The 8,995-nt window shown below is 40.6% G+C and overlaps 1 long non-coding RNA gene across 1 annotated transcript; it reads right to left on the bottom strand.

Annotated features, from left to right (window-relative positions):
• Nucleotides 1–5,195: 5,195 nt before the first annotated feature.
• LOC306698732 lies at nt 5,196–6,996 on the bottom strand. The gene is made up of 3 exons (XR_013767154.1): nt 6,916–6,996; nt 6,660–6,815; nt 5,196–5,394 (listed from the first exon to the last, which is right to left on the bottom strand). It is a non-coding gene; the product is annotated as an uncharacterized lncRNA (long non-coding RNA).
• Nucleotides 6,997–8,995: the final 1,999 nt, after the last annotated feature.

Raw genomic sequence — 8,995 nt, 5'->3', positions numbered from 1 at the left:
TCTAAATAGTGTTCCTAATTTTGACATCGGCGACAAAGCAAATTTGTAAATGTGGTTTTCACAATATGTATTATTGTATATCAGATTAAGTTTAAAAAATTAAATGTCAACATATTGTGTGTGTGTGTGGAAAAGGAAGCACAGGAAGAGTCCATATTGAGAGGTAATTCCTGAACTCTGCAGCAGACCGATATGACAGAGGTTATGCTAATAGGGATAAGAGCTCATGGGCCAGAGGATGAGGGAGGGGCATGTGTTGCAGGATTTACCGTTGGGATAGTTATTCTATTGTGATACTGCTGGATTGGCATCTGGAACACTGTAGAAAAAAGATGCTTCAAGCACAATTTAGAGGCATTATGAGATGATATCTCCGCCCACAGCTCCTGCCCGCTTGGGAGGAATAATACCGGTCAAGTCACTCTGCAGATGAGGAGGTCACTGTACTGGGATGAAGACTGGAATATACTCCATGCAAGTAGGGACAGCAGGATGATTTTTTTACAACTTTGAACCAGGAAAGACATCTGAACATTGCTTGACTATAGCTATATGAGAAATCATTTTTTTGAATGAAGTAGTGTGCAGGGTTTTGCTACTCATTTTGTTACTCCAAGCTGAAATGTGTGATTCAAAATATCCAAGATGTTTTTGTGCCTTTGTGACTTTTTCTCTCCAAAACAATGGCTTTGATTGACTGACGCAGAATCATGAGGGGATATATCTCCAGCACTGAAAGCCAGAATATGTTTTCATAAGTCAAACTAATGATCTTCTCCGCTGGGACCTCTGGGTTTCTACTGGTGGATGTTTTGAAATAGGCTCTGACAAACCTTCAGCACACTGTTGGCACCATGCCTTACCATGATGAGGAGTACCCAGGTCAGCCTCTGTGGCAGTCTGTGCTGCTCTTCTGCTGTAAGGGTATGATTGAGGGCATCATGTTCATACTCTTCTTCTGGCTTCTGGTGCAGGTCCTTTTCACCAAACAACTAGAAGGTATGGTCTTAAAGGATAGGTTCATTTTTTTTGGGGTCTAAAACAATACGCACAGGCGCATATTTACATTAACAGAGTTATTGGTGCAATGTTTGTTTTCAATGTACATATGGACACGTGATTTAAAACACTCCTTTATCAGTACTTTGATATGAAACATTGGGTCTATGCGTTCAGGTAAATGGGGTAAAATGGTATATGTTCTGAAGGGTAAACTGTTTTTAAATTGGTGCCAACTGATTGATCTTATTATTCTCTCTTACGTCTACAGTTCACCTCCAAATTCTTCTTCTGGTCGGCCTGATAGTCTTTTGTCTGAGTTTGGTCCTGGGATGTATTCTGTGCTGCAGGACAAGTCAGATGTGTGCAGGGAAAGACAAACATCCTGTGACATCAGCACCAGCTCCTGCTGAACCTGTGACCTTTGCCCAGAACCCGCCTCCCTCAGCAGCGACGACAGCGTCCATGGAGCAATACGAGGAGCTGGATGTTGACATAGTGGAATACCCCTCCACTTTCACCAGCCCTGCGCCTTTGGAGCGTGAATTTGCATCTCTGCCATTCTCTAAACACGCTAGAGCTGCGGCTGAACAGAAGGAGCAGCCAAAGTCTTATTCTTCCCTGCGTCGCCTCAGCACAGCACCACCAACATCACCCCTTTATAAACCCATTGATGACAGTCATGCTTCCCTGCCTACATTTCCCAAACTGGGTCTGTTGTCCAAAACATGTAAGGCTCTGCAGAGGCGCTGCATGCTGACGGGAGATAAAATATCTTATGATGAACACAGCAGGCTCACCAGCCCCAGCGCTGTTTCTCCTTCTATGTCTGAAGAACCAATTCCACTGGCTCCGCTGAGCTATGGCTCCAGTGCCAGCTGCCAAATGCCAATATCACAGAAACCCTGCCTCCATTTCACTATGGCCTTCTCCCCAGAGCAGCAAACCCTGGCAGTCACTGTCCTGAACCTGACTGGGATGCTCCACAGACTGGAGGATGTGTCTGTGCTGGGCAGTCTGCCGCCTCTGTACCCCTGTCCCATACAGGCCTCTGCCCAAAGCAGCCTCAGTTCTGAGACGCACAACCCACAGGTGCTGCTTTTGAAGGTGAGCTCTGTGAAGGAGCTCCAGAAGTGTGTCCTGAGAATAGCCGTATACACACGAGACGCTCCCTGCGCGAGAGGCACCACGCTGGGTGAACTGGAGGCCGAATGTGGAGGAAGCGACTGGAGACCAGAGCATCCATTTCACCTCACAAAAGAGCTTACCACAAACAAGGAGAAGCTAAAAAAGGTATTGGTGTATTGAATTAACATATGTGAGCAGGTGTTGACTTTATTTTTAAGATACATGGATTAACCTGTTGGGATGGCCAAAATCTGTTACTGGGCCCATTTTGGTCCCTCCTTTGAGCAGTTTTACGACTTTGTTTTAAAAACCAGATGTGTAAATGAGGTTGTTTGTAATCCAGTTGAAAGGTTACCAGTTGAAAATATCTGCTGAAACAAGCAAAAAGGGGAACACATGGAGACATAATTTGTTTTTATATTGTTTTGCTTTTATGTGGTCTCTGTGGTCAGTGCAATGAAACTTTTTTTTCCCCCTTTGGTGATTTATGTGATTTTTGTACACAACAAGCTTCATGCTTCATTTCCTGCTTATTTTGTTTTCCCTCTCTGCTCTTTGACTGCAGAGTCTGATCTCACAGGATGCACTGATGCGTAAGGGGCTTAGCTGTCCTCCACAAATCTTCATTTTGCTTCAGTATCAGATTCTGGCCCATCGCATCAAAGCCACGGTCCTCAGAGCAGATAACTTAGCCAACCTCGTTCACTCGTTCACAGCAACAGGTAAGACCAGCGTTTAATGTCACTTGAATTTGAAAAAGTGTGTATTTGATTTGGAGATCCCACAAGGACATCATGCATATAGAGGCATTATGCAAGCATGCGTGGGCAAAACCAAGTTTTGCCTTTCAGGGGGGCAGAGGTAAAGTAATTCCCTATGTTTGCTTTTAATGTTTAGGGGATTAAATGATGTCTTACAGAACTCGAATGCAGCAGGAGATCATCCCTTTTTTAATGACATTGTCGTTTAATCCCTCACTATTCAAAATCCTCAGGAAAATGTTCCAATCTCCTCTGGATCTCTGATCTGACAGATGTAATGTTTGCATTAGCCTGTCAAGGCATTACTTTTATTACAGACAACGTGTCCTGTATAAAGAGCCATTAGATTTTATGATATCTGTTTCATATGCATTATGTCACATGAATGTGATTTGGATAATCTCTTTTTGTTTAATATCAGATTCAAAAAGTATTTGTTTGTGCAAAGTGCATTTCTACGGATAAAGACAGGGAAAATATATGTATTTTCTGCATTTTAGCTCCATGTTTTACTTGATTAGATAAGATAAGAGAGATTTTATTGTCCCGAAGGAAATTTGTCTTGGACACATACAGTATCTGCTGTTATAAAAATACAAAGATAACATAGTGCATACATACAGTACATACACAGACTGTCGCCAGTCCACATGCACGCACACACAGTACCTACAATACATGATCATACTTTATTGTGTCTTCACAGTAGAAGAGGACAGTAAACACATCTTTGGTTTCATTTCATTTCATTTTTCATTTCTTTCATAACTGGGCAGTGGGCATAAACATTTTTGTGTGATGGGATTTTGATAAGTGTGTCATAGATCTAAATAACTAATGCATAAACTCGGATTAGAATGTGCTTGTCTGCAACTGTGAGGTCGGCAGCTTATAATACAGCAAGAAATCAGGACATTTGAATTTAATACTTATGATCTTATGATACAATATACTGTTCTGCCATTTACTGTTTCAAATTTAGTTTACTCGTATTATAACAGTGGGAAACTTTCTCTTTCAAGCTTCCATTTGAATCTTAGTAGTCATGTCTAATTGTTTATTCTACATTAGATTTCATCATGTTTGTATACCTGTGTACAGAATACCAGGTGGTGATCAATCTGCATCATAAAGGAGTTGTGATCAGCAGCAGAGAAACTGAAGGAGGGTCCCGCACTGTGTGGAATACGTCTGTCCTTTTTGACCTGCCTCCAGGAGACATCAGTCAGCTGCCCCTCATGCTCGAGTTCATAATCGTGCAGGTACAGATTGCTTTGGGAGCTCACAATCTCAGCATAAAATGCATTTCTGTAACCCTGCGAATTTCAAATTCAGGTCCCTTCAGAAGGTAAAGTTCTTGGTCGAGTCCTTATCGGAGCTGAGGGTGCAGATGCAGGACGTGCTCACTGGAGAGACATGTGCAGCCTTCAGGTGGAGCAGGCACGCTGGCACACTGTACAACCTGAGGCTCTAAAAGATCGGACAGGTGTGTTGTAAAAACTATTTCATGACCAGTGGACCTGACGTACTGTATTAACAAAGTAAGATATTATACGTCACCTCTACCATGAAGTGTACACTTTGTGTACCAAATGATGCGTTTACTGACAGTTCCAATCGGTGGATATGTGGGAACTCTTGACAATGGCCTTATTTCAATATATATCAACCTGTGTATGGAAAGGTAAATGGAAAGTGTAAGTGTAAGTTCATAATTTGTAGGCATATCAAAGGACAATATATTTGTAAAACAGAATTTTTTTAATGCATCTTTTACAATTTTGGTGATATATTAAATATTTGGTCTCTGAACAAAGATGATTATACTGATCTTTATTTATAAATCCTGAAGAGTCACTCCAGTATTCAGTCTTTGTAACTAAAATACACTCTGTCATTAATTTGAACACATAAAACACACATGTACTTCAAATTCTAACATCACATGATGCTCATTTTTTAACATGCTCATTGGATTTTTGGTTTAGCACTCCACCGTTTATCTCATTGTTGAAGAGCAACCTCCTTTTCCAAAATATACATATACTCTCATGTGCATCTGTAATGATTGCCATATCCCATCATATAAATAAACACACACTTTTGTCTATGACGGCTTGGTGACTTTTATTCAAACTTTTATCTGAGGTAAAAGCATCCACCAAGTTTAAATTGTTGAAGTGAAGTTCTTAAATTGTATTTGAATAAAAGGTTATAAGGCACAATGTTGGCTGGTGCAGCGCCCTGTAATTACTGGTCTATGACTTTATTGCACTTTATAGTACATAACAACAAAACAAAACACATCATTTGTCCTTTTCCTCCTCTTCATCTTCATCAGGGCTACATATATCTACAAGCTCAGCCAGGAATATTCCTTCAGGATAGAGGGACGGTGGTCTTTTCTGCTGCAGGTCAATCTCATCTGAAAAGTGACGAGACTTGTCTGATAGTTTCTTTGCAGTAGGAGAGCAGTCCTGAATTGGTTGTTTGCACGTTAGTGTGGCTAAATCAGGAAAAATGGGGGGAAATAATTATACACAGATTAATACTTCAAAATGTCATATACATTTTGTATTTTTACACATGCAGAAGTCAGAAGGCCACGGAAAGCAGAAGATAAATGAATTAAGATCGGGGACTTATCCACCAATAAAGTAGCTTGTTAGTTCATTTAACAATGTGTTCCATATTATTTAGTCCACTTAGGTATTTGTGGATATGTCCCTGTCTGAGATAAATACATGACTCCTGTGGTTTTCCCAAAGGCTCCAAACCATAAACATGACACAGATCACAGCACAGGTCTACACAAACGAATATTACACTGATTCATGTTTAACATCACCTTGCAGCAGATTCTCATTTTTTGCCTTCAGATTGCAGATTTCTGCACTCAAAGATGACATCTGGCAGAGGAGAGAACGGTTTTAAATCTCTCGTTTCATCTTTATACTGTGTGATAAGACAGATGTATTCTCTATTTTTGAATGAATGCTTTTTATAGTAGATTTTTGTCACGTCATTTTCAAATAGCAGCTAAAAAAGAAGTGCAAAAGAGGGCAACATCATTTTTTTTAATTTTTTTGTTTAGCATTTAGACCTTGATCTTTTGTCGCACAGTCTGTAGTATTTGCCATTCGTTTTTTATCAGCACTTAATACCATCAAGACTTTTGAATGGCTTTGATACAGAGTTTATCATGTTGTGTCTGGATGTTACTGACTTGTTCTCATGTCTGTTCTCATACACAAGACTGTAACTCTTTTCTATCCTCTTATCATTGAGATAGATGTTCCAGCTGACCGGTTCACTCCTCATCTTTAAATCTGATTATTTAGAGTAGAAAGAGTCATATGTGAGATTATAGCTGAACTACGTTTTACATAGTTTAAGTGGTTATGCAGCCAGGCTGACACCCCTCCCTGTGTGCCGTTTGCTTCCTGATTAAAGCAGAAGCTGGGATTAGTGCACATCCGTGTGTGTAATGAAGGAATGTTCGGGTAGGTCTGCTAATTTTGTGATATAATCTGTGTGCCGCGATTATGCCATCAATGATATTAATTTGCATCAGTTGCAATTGCTAATATGTTATTTATGAAACATGCAGACAGGCAAATACAGATGGTCTTTTGAGGTGGTGTGGTGGCTGGAGGTTTTAATGTTTATGTTTTAGTCATTTAGCTGTGGCGTATAAAGCCTGTTTCGACTGTTTGTTTTTGGAGTTTCGACTAGGTAACCATTCCACTTAGTGCCATTTTAAGCCCTTACAACCTGTTGGCTCTGGTTGTGGAAGTTTTCCTCAGCATGAGCCTTTTCTTCCTGCTTTCCCTCCTCCCCTGTTGGCCAGTCACTGCCCTCCTCGTCCTCCTCAAACACTGGCATCAAACCAGAGCTCTGCTGCCAGATCCTCCAGTCCCCTGGATTCTGAATGAAAAAGAAAAACAAGATATTTCTGCACATATTCACAAAATAGTGAAAGCTTTTTATCTTTATCAGTTTGTGTCGGTGCTGAGAGGTTCCTTACCCTCACAACTTTAGATGTTTGGGACCAGTCTTGAGGTGCGGAGGCTCCAGTCTGACCTGCTGCTGATCTGTTGTGAACCTGTCCCACCTCCTTTCTTTCTTGCCCCTTAAACAGACTCTTTAACTACACACATTATAAGATACAGTACATTCCTCCGAGGCATTTACAACAGGTATAAAACAACTCTAGAAGCCCTACAGGACTAGACTCAGGCACAACTGTGCTTTGAGTTAAATGCTAATGCAAGCTGTGCTCACAGTGACAATGCCAATATGAGGATGCAATGTTTACCTTTGTCACCCTCTTAGTTTAATGTGTTAGCATGCTAACATTAGCTTAATAGCTGTGGTAAAAGAGGAGGAGTACAAATATTACAATCGAAATATTTTAAGGAATCAAAAGTAAAACTTTTCATTATGCAGAATGGGACATTTCATAATAATTTATATTATTATTAATTATAATTATTGATGCATTAATGTGTACATCACAATAGTACAGCTGGTAAAGGTGGTGATTTTAATTACTTTATTTACTTCTTGGTTGCTTGTGAATTTCAGCAAAGTCATCAACGTATCCTCACACAACGGTTCGTATGATATATTTCAGTCTGAACCAAAGTAGCAGACCGACAGGCGGACATTAACATCCACAGAGCCGTTGTTTTAAAAGAAAACCTGAAATCATGTTGGTATCAATATGTACCTGCTCAGTGACCATCCTCCTCTGCTGGTCCGTCTCTACATTAATTGTATCCTTCCTGCCTTCAACAGATGGTTTCTCGTCTTTAACCTGTGGACGAGGAGTATTTTATTATGTTCATCACCAGTAAAGGAGGCCCTCTTTAGAGGTGTTGTTTTTACAAACTTTACCGGGTAAAGCTGCCCCAGTGTTTGAAGCTTCTGGACTGGCAGTGTGTCCTCCTCCTGCAGCTTGTTCGTCCCTCTCCTGCTCTCTGAAAACATGTGGAGAAAGAAGTTTCAGAGCTGAGCCAGAGAGGAAAATCAACACACTATATTTAATTGTTTTTGGGTCCAACCTTCCAGCTGGGCCCTCAGTGACTCAGTGGTTGAGACATTTGCTTGGCCTCCATCATCTTGATCATCTTCAGAGGCCTTTTTCATGAGCGTTCATGGGAAAGAAATATAATGAAGAAAGAAGAGATGTGCTGGTTAATCCCACATTCAATACACCTGCTGGGTCACAGTTGGTTAAGCACAGATCTATGTTGGATTTGATTCATACATTGATGAGATTGCATGTTTTGGGTATATAGTGACTGTACTTTGAGAGCAGAAATCTTGAGTTGAGCCTCATTTTTTCCCATCTCTCTCCGCCTTTCTAGACGCTTCAAAGCGTCTTCCCTATAACAGTAACAATGAAAACCTGTCCACATTCACACCTCTTAGTCTTTAAAACAACTAATCATTTGTACATTTTTCAAAGAAGTCTTACTTTCCCCTCAGTTGCTTTTCTCTTTCTGACAGTTTTTGCTTCAGCCTTTGACCTTCACTGCTCTGTATACATACCTATTAATAATTAACGTTCACTGTCTGTACTTCATACCCAAAATATTTACTCCAAATACATGTTTACATAAAAATACCCCCCTCGCACACACACACACACACGCACAAACACACACACACACACACACACACACACACACACACACACACACACACACACACACACACACACACACACACACACACACACACACACACACACACACACACAGCTTATTATTAAGTTCAAATTCAGTTCAGTGAGAGAGGAACATGTTGTTACCTGAGGGGCTTTGTTTTGGCTGCCGTGGGAGTCTGATGGCGGCTCCCATAACAAAGAGGATTGAGATAAGCTGATGAAGTGCAAACGATAAAGAGAAAGATCACAGAATTTCATTTTGAGCATTTTGCTGATGGTGCATTTTGAAAATGAAAATCTCATCAAAATCCACTCACGCTGTCTGTGTTTCTGTGTCCTCCGTTTGTACTGAGGCTTCACCGCCTGCAAATACAAGGTCACAGCACTTTAACACCCCCTTGTGGTTAAGAATAAAAAGACATATATGCTTAAA

This window comes from Pholis gunnellus (genome assembly GCF_910591455.1).
Source record: "Pholis gunnellus genome assembly, chromosome: 7".
NCBI classification, from domain to species: domain Eukaryota; kingdom Metazoa; phylum Chordata; class Actinopteri; order Perciformes; family Pholidae; genus Pholis; species Pholis gunnellus.
Note: the sequence above shows the minus strand (reverse complement) of the source record. Positions and strands in the feature narration are given on the sequence as shown.